The sequence below is a fragment of the Panthera tigris genome, chromosome A3 (genome assembly GCF_018350195.1).
Source record: "Panthera tigris isolate Pti1 chromosome A3, P.tigris_Pti1_mat1.1, whole genome shotgun sequence".
Lineage (NCBI taxonomy): Eukaryota > Metazoa > Chordata > Mammalia > Carnivora > Felidae > Panthera > Panthera tigris.
Window position 1 is genome coordinate 44,142,102 of NC_056662.1, and position 13,231 is coordinate 44,155,332.

Below are 13,231 nucleotides of genomic sequence, written 5' to 3' on the forward strand. Positions count from 1 at the left end.
CCCTGATGGACCACCTTCCAGGTATCTAAGGGCTGCTGTCTCCGTGTTTTTGTTCAGTTCACAATCCGTTATCAGTGCCTTTCCTTGTCCATGCAAAGAGAAGTAATCCATGGCTTTTATTAAGTGTATGGCCTTTCCCTGCATGGGAGCTCCGTGTTTATTTGTGTAGGTTTCTCATGTGAGGCACTTGGTTCACTGCCAGTGTCTCCAGGTTGTAAGCACCACTGCCTCCCTGTCCACCCACCTTGCCTTACAACAGATTGCTAGAGTGTAGTTGCCAGGTCTGGTGATGCCAGTATTTCCCGAGTGAGGTGGTGTACATGGGTCCTTTGCCGGGACACACACATTCACCACAGTCCCTTCATTATTAACATTTCAATCCTGATGAAATAACATCGAAGGTGCGTGTTCACATATCTGTGTGGAGAAACCCCCAGGATCCCTCCACCAAAGCACTGATCCTTCATCATTGTGTTTTTGAGTAGCACATATCAAGATACAGGAGAGCTTTTTACGTCTTTTCTATGATTTGTTCTGAGACAGCTGCCGGGTGAACACAGAGCATGAATTAGACATTAGAACAGGGGAGGGATAGAGAAGAGGGGTGTGGACCATCAGACATGGTGGGCATGGGGGTGGGCTCAGCCAGGCCACAAGGGCAGGGAGTCCTTCCTGACAGCCCTGAGTGCCCTGCTGAGAAGCTAGGACACATAAACAGAACCCCTCTCCCCTACTGCACATGCAGAGTGAGAAATTCAGGAGGAAATCCATCTGGTAGGGGTGGCCTGCAGATGCAGGGAGGGCTGAGAAAAGCACAGGAAGGGATGTGAGGGGCTCATCCTGGCCGAATGGAGGTCTGGTCGGGAGGGGGCTCAGCGTGGGCTGCAGTAGCCTCATCAGGGGGCTCTCCCAAAATTGCTGAGAGGCAGCCCAGTGGGGTGGGAGGCGGTCCTGGTACTTTCTCTGACCACTCTTACTGTTCACACAGCATCCACAGGCCTGGATGCTCACTCCTGACTCGTGAAACACCAAGAAGGAAATCGCGACGCGCTGTCACCAAGGCCATCGGGAAGTTAATGGTTTTCTATTGACCTTTTTACAGGTTAATAGAAACTGTAAAAAGCTGCTGCTACAGTGAAAGGTTCTTCATCACACGGGCTGTCAGGGCCTGCCCAGCCTCCTGGCCAACTCTGGCTGCTGGAGGTGGGCTTTCCTGCCTTCTCAGAGCTGCTCTGTGACTTTGTCTGCAACCTACCCACCCTCCTCAGTGATCACCCAGCTCCTGAGCCTGGAGTTCACATGCATGTGTGCATACCACACATACACCTGCACACGTATGCACTGCCAGTGGGGGTGATCACCGAGCCCCTGAGCCCGTATTCACAACAGGTGCACACCTTCACATACACCTGTGCACAGGTACACACACGCACTGTCAGTGGATGTATGAATGTGAGCCCATTCAAGCGTGTGCCCAGAAAGACAGGGGCAAAGAGAGACATGAAATCTGTTGGGAAAGGAGTGACCCTCTGACGCTCTGTCTTGTTTAGAACACCACGTGGCAAACTCGTGTGCTTGCTCATTTGTTCCTAGCAATTCTTCCTCCTGGGCCTGGTTTCTGAAGGGCTGTTTGTTAGTATATACTGTTATTAAAATTTGACAATAATAATTGCATATTCTACATACACAGTACATTTGTCTCAGGAATTTAAGCCTTTTTAGCAAGGTTTAAATATGTTGAAGTGGGAGGGGTGCAGAAAGGAGAGGGTGTGCCCATTATACAGATTAAGAAACTAAGGTCCACAAACACACCATAATTTCTCCTGTTCCTAGGAGGTCATGGATTATACTTAGACATTTGATTTTCCTTCACTTCCCTCCCTCTCTCCCAGTCAGTGTTTCTCCAGTGACTTTGACAAGGATACTGTGAGTCCAAAGCAATTCTGTCCAGTAGAACTTTCTGCAGAGATGGAAATACTGTATGCCTATGCTTCTCACTATGGCAGCACCCAGTACTGTGGTCTGTGGCTCCTGTATTGGACCTACCTGGAGCATGTAAAGGAAAGGGCAGATTTCAAAGAGTGGATAGTAGGCTTTCCTTGGCTCCCTTTCTTCTGGGATCCCTTCATAGAGGCAAGGCAGGAGAGTGGAGAGCTGGTGCCTGGGAGTTAATGGTTGTGGAAGCATCTGCAGTGTCCAGTCCTTGAAGAGAACTTCCACTTGGAACACATTCTCCCATAAGGGACTTGAGAATATTTTTCCCCCAGGCAAATACAGAAATACAAGATTGTCACTCACATGGCTTGCTAGGATGCCTGTTTGTTTGCTGCAATCCAGCAAATGAGCAATGAAATGTGTTTAAGATACTTCCCACCAAAACTGGAGTTGAGGGGCACCAGGGTGGCTCAATCAATTAAGTGTCCAACCTCGGCTCAGGTTTCGTGAGTTCGAGCCCTGTATTTCAGCTCAGAGCCTGCATCGGATCCTCTCTCTCCCTTTCTCTGCCCCTCCCTTGCTCATGCACATGGTTGCTCTCTCTCAAAAATAAACATAAAAAAACAAACAAACAGAGTTGATGGTATGCCTGCTGTATCACTGATTCTGTAGAATAGAGTTCATGTGATAAATTCATGCTTGATTCCAGGATCTTCCAGGAAAACAGGGACTCCTATCTCTGAAGACCAACTTGCAGTGTCCCCTTAGCAGAAAATGAAATTGGTGTGGCACAGCATGGTTCCCTTTTGTCACGGAGGTCAGAAAACATACCCTGTGCCCACCCAGTTGTGCTCAACAGTTCATCTCTGGAATGTAATAGAATCTAATCTTACTTCCTCTGGGCCACTGCATCTACAACTAGAAGTCTGGTAGAATCACCAGAGAGCTTTAAAAATAACTGAGGCCCAGACTCCACCCCAGGCCAATTAAACTAGGCTCTCTAGTGTGCCTAAGAACTGACATTTTTGAACGCTACCTGAGAGCATGTACTGTGTCCCCAGAGTGAGCACCCCTGCTTGAGGTGGTCTTTGGATTGCCCCAGATGCCTTGTTTTGCATTTGATTTCCTTGTAACCTGCCCAAGGTCCATTTACAAGTAGGCTGGTAAACCTTAAATAAAGTTTCTCATCCTATTCGTTAGAGAAAGTATAACCTCCTATTTTCACCATGTATATAGAAGTTTGAGTTTTCTTGAATATAGGAGCCTAAACTATAAATCTGAGCCTAATTTCTGTAAAATGTCAAATGATGGCATTATTTCAGGCTGATCCCCTCTACTGCTGTTCCCTACAATAGCTCTTTTGATCAAAAGGTCTCATTGCCGCAGGAAAGACACTGCAAACCTCTCCTAAACAGGGATTAAGTAAAATGCACCACAGAAAAGAGGACAGTGAGCATCTGTGATGCCTGAGGAGACATGAGGAAGGGACTCCAGCCAGAATCACCTCTCTTTTCAGCCTATATTCAGTGGAAGTGGCTCGTGGGTGTTCTGTGTTTGCATTGGAGAGCAAAGCATAATCCCTGCTTGAGGGGGAAGCCTCTTATGCTTCTGGAATATTTCCCTGGTCGTCCTTCCCTTAAAAAGTAATAAAATATATGCGAATTCTGATTAGGAACAAGTGTCAAAGTGTCCACCATGATGGAAGTCTCCGATTTCCACGGCTCTGATATATCACGGCAGGAGCTCATGAATCTTTAATGGCTGGCCTATATTTAGGGGCTTTCAGTTTCTGAGGGCGATAAAAGGTTCTGCAGAGATGGAGTTCTCCCAGTGCCCTGTCTTTTGCCAGGGCTGGTGCCTATTTAAAGCACATCTCGTCTTTCTAATGTACAAAGATTCTGCTGACCACGAAAAACTATCCTGGACCTGAGATTAGATTATAAGACCTCTTCCCCCCAGAAATATGGCAATGATTATCCATGATTGGTCAGGCCTGTGCTGGGCAGAGTGGTGAGTAAGACAGGGCTCCTGGCCCCTGAACTTCTATTCCAGTTGGAGGAGATGGACAACAGACAAGAAAACATTGAGGTAGTCACGGACTGTGACAATTGCTATGAGAGAAATGAGCGGGGTGTCGTGACATGTTCAAAGCACAGAAGTGACACAACCTGATTTGCATTTTGAAAGATCACTCTGGCTGCTGGGTGGGAAGATGGATTGTAGGGGGACAAACATAAAAGCCAGGACACCAATCAAGAGGCTGTTTCAGTGGTCCAGGGAGGAGGTGGTGATGAAGGTGGCAAGGAAGGGCAGATTTGCAGCCTATTTGAGAGTGCAAGAGAGAGAACTTGCTGATGATTTGGACAGGATAGCAGAAAAAAAAAGCAAGACAAACTCCTAAATATGCAACTCAGCAACTTGGTGGATTGTTGTAACATTTCCCACGACAGGGAAGATCAAGATGTGAGTAGAAGGGGCAGGTTTGCGGACAAATATCAAGTGTACTGTCATCTAAATGATGTCAGTGTGGATTTCATAAGTGGAGATGTGCCTAGAGTTCTGGCAAGAGGTTAGGCCTGGAGATATCCATTTTAGAGACTTAAGCTTATAGGCCATGTTTGAAGCTATGGACTGATCTGGAAAGACAGTTCAGTTAGAGAATGAGCCCTCTGATCTGTTACCATTTGGAATCCAATAGGAGAGGTACAGGTGATGGAAACCAAGGAGTGGCCAGTGAAGAAGAAGAAGGAAAAAAGAGTATGGTGTCCTAGAAGCCAAGAGAGGGAAAGAGGGGTGGTCACTGGGGACATGAGGTGAGAGAGACGCTCAGTGAGGTGTCCTGCACCATGGAGCCTATAAGCGGCCATGACAAGAGCGGCTCTAGAAGGTGGTTGGAGGGCGTGAAATGAATTGAATGAGTCAAAGAGTGCGTCAAAGAGGAAGATTAGCAAGTCAAGTTTATACTTTCACAAGTTTTTCTTTGAAAACTGAGCTTAGAAACAGCTGGATATAGGATGCTGAACAGGAAAAGGATTTGTTTTTAAGAGGTATCTTTGGATGGAGATTCTACAGCATCTTTGTTTGTTTATGGAAATGATGGAGTAGAAAGGGAGAGCTGACATTTCAGAGCAGAGGGGAAAACTTTAGGGGTATAAATGTCAAAAATCCAGGAGGGGGTGGTACCCAGAACACACACTCACCAATCCTTCTGAAGCAACAGGGATGCTCTGCTTTCACACCAGGTGAGGGAGAACACAGGTGTAGATACAGGGAGCCTCAGGGATCTGGTGGAGGAAGACAAGAGCCTGATTGCTTATCTTTTTTCTGAATATGAGGCAAAGTGATGAGCTTATGGAGAGGATGCTTTTGAAGAGCACCCCAAAGAGCAGGGTCAAGTTCACGTAGAAAATGTAGCCTGATTGCCTGGCTCCCTAGTCAATGCTTTGAGTTTCAATGGTCCTTGTAAGGTGAGGCCTGCCAACCCAGGTGTGTCATTTTCTCTGGCCAGGTAAGTTGTTCAGGTGTGGCCCAGAGCAAGTGGAGCATTGCATTAAACCACAGTCTGAAGTTTTGCTATCACAGTGCCACACAAGAGATGAGGGGCAAGGAGGTGAGGGTATTTGAAAAGGAGTAATGAGAAGGAGACAGTGGGACTTACTGGACAATGAGGGAAGTAAAGAAGAGAAAATGATGGATAGTGGAAAAGGGCTTGTGGCAATTGGGGTTCTAGAGTAAGTGGCCTACACAGCTTGTGGGCGTGGTCAGAAAGGATGCTTGAAACCAGGATGTCGGATGTAGAGATGTCATTTATGATAACAAGAGCCAAGGCTTAGCAGGGGCAGAGAATGAGAACCTTGGGGATAATGAGGTCAGGAAGGGGAGAGGTCAGGGCTCTAGATGGTTATCCCCATGTATGTTGATGTCACTGTGATAATGACAGGAGCAAGGATGGAGAAGCAGCGACTAACCCGGAAGTTGAAGAAGGAAGAGGAGACATGGTTTGGAAACCCCAGTTGGGGAGCTTTGATGGAAATGAAAGCTATCTGGAATGCTTAAGTTTTCTCACTGTTCAGGCTTGGAGCCAGTGTTTTACTGTGTGCTGTAGAAGCTTCTTGGAGAACAACACATCCCAGGCTTGAGGACTTCCAGCTGCTCCATCCAACCTGCAGTGCTGGAAAGATGCCACTGTCTCACGGTGCTGAGCAGGGAGTGCACCATGTGGCCTGCATCCACTGCTGTATGGCCAAGTCCATGGTCACATAGTGCATTCACCTGGGGACATCTGGGGACCAAAAGACTTGCTCAGTTCTGCCAGTATGTCCGTGTGTGACTGTGGACAGGTGATGCCACCTCAGTTTACTCACATGTAATGTGGAAGAGTAAATGTACTCACTCCTTGACCTAGAGCCATTTTTGCTCTAGCCCTCCATGATTTTTCATCCTGCAATTGGCCTCTCTCATTAGCCTTGAGAAAACTCAGCACACTTCAAGCTGTTTACATTGATAAAGGATACCATTAGTTTGTGAATATTGACAAACCAAGCCCATCCAAGCATGTCACCTTGCCACCTTCACCTCCTCAAATCTAAAGGTATTCCTGTGCAGAAGAGGCACCTATCATACTGTTAAGGGATGTCTGTCCACACAGATGTCCTCCCCGCAACCTTGGAGGTGCTGTCAAGTCAAGCCAGGGATGCTTGCTTGAGGAGCACCAGGCAAGCTAGGTTACTCACAGTCTAGGGTTGGATGCGTGTGTGTGGAGAGGCCCCACCACCCTATGCCTGCTTGGCTCCTTAGAGAGTCCAGCTTTACCTGTCTTGTCTCATAGTCAGGGACTCAAACTAGGGTCCTATGTCCTGTCCACAGAGGTTAACCCAAACACCATCCCTTTCCTTTCTGCTGTGGACCTGTTGATGATAGTGGATTGGCATGTGGCTCATAGGTTGCCAGTGGCCAGATTTGATTTAAGATAGGGGGTCTGGTGGGTCCCAGAGCAGGGGTCTTAGCTCAGTGACTGCAGGTGTGAGATTTTAGGGTTGGCTTTCCTTCTCTGAGAGGGGAGTGGATTGGAAGTAGGAGGCCAGGCTGCACTGCCCAGATGTGAAGAGAGGGCTCTTCTCTCTCCTGAGTAGCACTTGCTCAGACCCTAAAACATGGAGCACTCCACAGTCTTGGAGATGATGGCTCAGATACACAGTGCTAAGTGCACACTCTGACCTCTTCTCTCTTCTCTGTACACACGTACGTGTATATGTACACACATGCACACACATACGTGCAAGACCACTCTTGGCTAATGCTGACATTAACAACACAATATCCCGGAAATTAGACACAAAGAAAGACTGACCCACTGTGTATCTCCTGTGCCTTGCACAGGACTTGAAGTAGGTAGATCATAGATGCACACGTTTGTACATTGATTGGTTTACTCTTCATTCACATGTTAGTGATATGAAACCCACATAGCCCCAGGCATTCAGGGAGGTTCAGGCTAGTGGAGGTGAACACACACACACACACACACACACACACACACACACCATGATGCAAATGTAGTAAGTGACATGTGGTAACCTGTCAGCAAAACACCATGGGAGCTCAAAGCAGCATAAATTTCTCCTAGAAGGAGGGTTCTACAAAGGTTGCAGAGTTGAGGTGGTAGGATGCTGCCTATGATTACTGCAGGCAGGGTCTGGGGAAGGGGAAGGGCCCAGCAGAGTGGATGTCAGGGCCTTGAAGGGCACATCAGGGATTCTTGCCTATTGTGACGTTTCTGGTTCAAAGTATCCTTGGGGAATTGGAGGGAGAAGCAGTAAAGCAGGTGCCTCTGTGCTGATGCCACACGTGGCCATGTGGCTGGCAGTGTCTGCAATTGTGGCATCAGCATGAGGCCCTCTTGATGGGAGATCCCAGATTTGCCTGGTCTTTTACTGTTTCAGTCACTCCATGAATATGGTCTTGAAACATTCACAGAAACTATTTCAGATTTCAACCTTAAATAATATGCCATTTAGATCAACTTTGGCACCAATTTCTTCCTTAGGGTTCACTGCTAATGCATTTCCGCTTTTGTTCTGGAAGCCAGGAAGCCAGGTGCTATCTCTGTGAACACTTCTGGGTTTTGACTGCACATATATAACTAGGAAGTGAGGCATAGGTGTCCTGGTAACTTGGTTCTCTGCGATGGAACAAAGACCCAGTTTGTGATTTGTAGCCTTTGCTGATTTCTTTGGTGTAGCTACCCACACAATGGCCAATGCCACAGTAGTAAAATTTAACAAGCGCTTGGCTTGTAAAATTTCTGAATATTTACTATATGGTTCTAGGGGCTGGTCCAGGACAGCGGGGGAGGGGCAGAGAGAGAGAGAGGGGAGACACCTGATCCGAAGCAGGCTCTAGGCTCTGAGCTGTCAGCACAGAGCCCGATGCAGGGCTTGAACCCACGAACCTGAGGCGAAGTCGGATACTTAACTGATGGAGCCACCCAGGCACCCCCCCAGAAATTTTTTTAACTGAGCGATACAGCTGGTTTATCTACCTATACCCAACTTTCAAAGTGCTCCTTTAAAAGAGAACAACAACTGAAAATTTAACACATGAAAATAATAGTTTGCAAATTTCTGCATGACAAAGAGATTATTGCTTTACAAAGGAAGTTGCCATGTACTTCTTTAAATACCAAGTAATCTTGGAGATTTTTAATTATTCAGTTTTGCAAATATTTAGCTTACTGTGTCTTTACGAATTCCTCTTGTATAAGGCAGTTGTTCTTAATTTGGGGTCCAGGAATGTCTGGAAGGAGCCACTGGGGTGAGCGTTTAGGGAGTTGGTGCAGCTTTCAACATATTCTAAAATATATTCAGTCCTCAGAAGGTGATGGCCTGTCGTATGCTTTGGGGCTCTCTGTCATGCACATCATAAATTCATGGGTGGTCAGCTCTGGGATACTACGAGGTGCTTCCAAGTTGAGGACACGTTTAAAGTCAGTGCATAGTCAGTCTGTGTAAATGGCCTCCTTCTCCTGCTAGAGACGCTGCACTTGCCCTGGGATGGGAGGTGAAACCTGGGCTTTGCGAGGAAGGTCTGCAACAGATTTTTAATGATGACGGTGACAATGATGACGCTTCAGCGTAACTTACATATGTGGGGAAGGAAACCAAACCAAGCCAGAAGTCAGAGCTCATTGCCCCCCTTAATGCATGAGGCCACTGTGCCTGTTTCTGCTCTTGAGTCTCTGGGTGTTATACATGCTCCTTGCACCAGGACTGTGAGGACAGTCCTCCGTGACAATAGTAATCACCATGTGGGGGGTCTCTCAAAAAGCTGATCTCCGTCTCCTTGTTAAGTGGGGGAACCAAGGCCTCTACACCTGGCCCTCCCAAGGATGAAAGGATTTTCTGCTGGAAGGAGGGAATTGTGGCTGGCCATCTCCCCATCTGTCGCCAGTCACAGGGGGGTGCACCATCCCTCCCAAGCACGCATGTTCATGCCCAAGGCCCTCACAGTGTCTCCCCATCAACTTCGCTTGCACACATGTGGAGAGGCCCCGGGTGTCAGCAGGAGTGGGAGCACTCCTCAGAACCCCAAGAAGACTGAGGAGGGTACAAGGGGCCTTTGGGCCGTTTCATGGAGCACTCCGTGGTCACTGCATTGATGGTGGGGTGAGAAGGGCTTGCCTGGCCGTGAAGGACTCCTGCATTTGACACTAGAGTTAGTACTTCCAGTCTCTCCGCACATCTCTAGCCCCCAAAAGCTGAATTTTGCCACTTTCAGAGCCAATGATGTTGCTCCTGAGACTTGGTGGGGCAGGGTTTTACTTACGCATTTGCTATAGTTACACATTCAGCAGCACGTGAAGCCTCATAGCCATGCGACTCTTCAGGATTTTATTTAATTTTTTGTATATGTCCAAGCGGTCATAATTTACAGAGAGGGATTAAATTCGGTTTGTCAGTCACCGACTGGAAGTGGAAAACTCACTAACACCAAGACACTTTGCTTTATAATAGCTGTTTGCTCCTTCCTAGGTTTGTGGGGTTCTCCTGGGTACCCCTTGCAGATGGATTAGCATAGGAGCTCCTGCCCCACAACTTGGTAAATGTCCTGTGTTGTCAGTCAACCAACCTCTGCCTGCCTTGCTCCCGGTGCATCCTTAGGCTGGTTGATAGGTGATATTTTTGCAGTTCTTTGTGCGTTAATTAATTTCCTTTTCTAGGGAAGCAACGCTTTCTTTAAAAAATCATGAATGCACACTACACCTTCATAGGGTTAGTATATAAACGAACTATGTTCTGAGGAATAGAATCATGTCATTCTCAATATAGTTGCTATTTGGGGAATATATTTTCTTCAGTGAATTGTTTCTCAGACTGATGGGATCATTTCTTTTTCTTTTCTCTCTTCATCTTCAGGACCTTAAAACACTTACTCCTTAGAACGCTGTAGAACAAGATAGACAGATATTATTTATTTGTTTTACAAAGGTGAGAAAACCGAGCTGTGGAGTTTATGGAGTTAGCTCAGGCAAGAGCCCTAGGTTGCTAACTCACAATCTACTCCAGTCTGCCAAAGAGAAATAATAATAGTATAGTGGCAGTCATAGTCACTGACAGCTGGCCTTTCTTCTTCTTTCATCCCACAATGACCGATAACCTACATAAGGACTATTGTTATTCACCTTTACAGGCTCATGCAGCAGGGTCACTCACCCATGGCCAGGCAGCTGGGGATCTGGGAAGCCAGGATCTGAACCAGCTCTCCCTGGCCCTACTAACTGCCTTCTCGTAAGTTCCATGTAGGTCTTGGAATATCTACAAGACCACACAAGACCTTCCAGGGGAGCTGTTGGCACTTCCACAGGGGGTCTGATAGCTCCTTTGTGGATGCCTGGGGAAGTGCCCTCAAGGTGGTGCAGGAGGGACCAGGTTGGTGCAGGCCTTGGCCCCAAAAACCTCTCCCTGTCCTTTCTAATCAGATCAGTCTGTAATTTGGTGGTTGGGTCTGCAGAGATTTCTAATTAAAAGATGGATTTTTTAAATGAACTTTTATTAATTCAACAGTCTGCCTGAATGCTGAATTGTCATATTTGCTAATAGACAAAATGGTTTGGTTTATTTTCCAGAACAGTGAAAGTCACTCAACTTAATTAAACTGTCTGAAGAGATTTTCTACTTGTCTTACTCAACACAGGCCTAGGAGCTTGCTTCAGAAAGCCTGTCAGCCACAGTGGCAACTCAAGTCGAGCTTTCCTTTGAAGTTGGGGTGGATTTGGTGTCAGTTACTTCTAAATTTCCCAGTGTGGCCTCCAGTGGCACTGACCTGAAGCAAAATTCATTATTGCTACATGATTTCAGATTATTGAGAAAGCCCCCAAGTCCACAGGGGATTCTCCCACTGCCCCTAGGCAGGGTAGCCCAGGAACGGTGGAGCGTAGTGTTTATTTCCCAATGGCTTAGAATTTCATCATAGCCCAGATCTTAGACTCTAACAGAGAATACCCCGAAAAGAAAATTATTAAAAATTCAGACCTGCCAAAGAAAATACTAACTAAGGTTGGCAGTACATTAAAGAAGTATTTCTCATGAGCAGGTAGGAGTAATCTTAGTGCAAAGATTAATATTGATTAATAGTAGAATATCTACCGATGCCATATTTTGTAGAGATGTGACTCCATGGAAAAAAATCATGTGAAAAAAATTTTTGATGTTGAAGGGAAGGGCGTTCCTGATGTCAAAAAGACTCTTAGGGCACCTGGGTGGCTCAGTCAGGTGAGCATCCAACTTCAGCTCAGGTCATGATCTCGTGCTCCATGAGTTTGAACCCCACTTCGGGCTCTGTGCTGACAGCTCAAAGCCTGGAGCCTGCTTCAGATTCTGTGCCTCCCTCTCTCTCTGCCCTCCCCCCCGCCCCCCGCCGGCTCTCTCTCTCTTAAACATAAGTAAACATTTAAAAAATGTTTTAAAAAGATACACACACTCTCTCTGACACCAACAGTCCTCGGGGGTGACCATGAAACATACGTGATCCATAAAAGTCACATCTGTAACCATGACCATTTTTATTTTTACATACTTGCTTTTGTTTATTTATTTATTTATTTATTTTGAGAGAGAGAGATCATGACCTGAGCCGAAATCAACAGTCAGACGCTTAACTGACTGAGCCATCCAGGTGACCTAACACACTTGCTTTTTAGAAGCTCCTGGTAAAATAAATAAATAAATAAATAAATAAATAAATAAATGGTCCTGGTGAATAGCTATTATCGGTAGAATGATGCATATGATTTTCAGATAATATAGTTGCATACCTGGAAAATCATAAGAACTTATCAATAATCTCTTAAAATTAGTAAGAAAGTTTTAAGTGGTCAGACACAGGTATATATGCAGAAATCAATAGCTTTCCCAAATATTGACAGTGACCAGTTAAAAGACACGCCGAATCTTTTATTCAGAAAATAACAATAAAAGAGTGGTAATATAATGTATTAACTGGTATTGATTTTGACGATGCACACCTCTATATAGAAAAATTCAACATGTATCTGAATATATATTAAAATATTTTTTAAAGTAGATGTTCTTTGATAGATCATGGGAACTTATTTTTAAATCATCTTTCCTATTTAATTTAAAAATCTATAGGATCTATTTCTGGATTTACCTGAAGACCTAAAAATATTTTGAAGAGGAGCAATGAAGGAACATTTTTTCCCCTCATCTATACTGAAATGTGTTTTACATTTTGTTAGCGCTACAGCATTAAACCAGACAGACGGGTGTGACACAGTACACAGCCAGAAACTGCCATCAGGACATGAACCTAGTCTCTAACAAAGGGAACAGGCTTGACCAAGGCAGAAGGGAAGGATTTTTATCAAAGTGCGTGGGGAAATTGGTAACTTACTTGGGAAGACTCAAGTTGGAGTCCCGTCTCACTGATAGATAAGACCCTCCCTGTTCTCCCACCACTTTCCAAGACCCAAGCAAACCCCTCACAGATGGGCGAGTATGAACCGTCTGCCCTTTCATGCTCTTTCTTGCTGGAATTGCAGCTGGTTACGTGAATGCCCCCAGAGCCTCATTTTGAGGAGCTATTGCTATAAATCCAAGATGCTAGCGGTTAATAATGATAAGTCTGAGCTGGCCTCGGATGCAAATCCTAGTCTTGATTAAAGACAGAAAAAGGCAGTCCTGCTGTTCTTACTACTTAGCAAATGACTTTGCTTTTCCTGCTGTGCAATATGAAACAGAAGCCTAAATGTGAAATGCAAAACTTTAACTCCTAGAAG

The 13,231-nt window shown here is 45.8% G+C and overlaps 1 protein-coding gene across 3 annotated transcripts in view; it reads left to right on the plus strand.

The window, feature by feature from the left end:
- SLC24A3 (solute carrier family 24 member 3) overlaps positions 1 to 13,231 on the plus strand; it is a 502,919-nt gene that overhangs the window by 236,683 nt on the left and 253,005 nt on the right. The window lies entirely within an intron of this gene.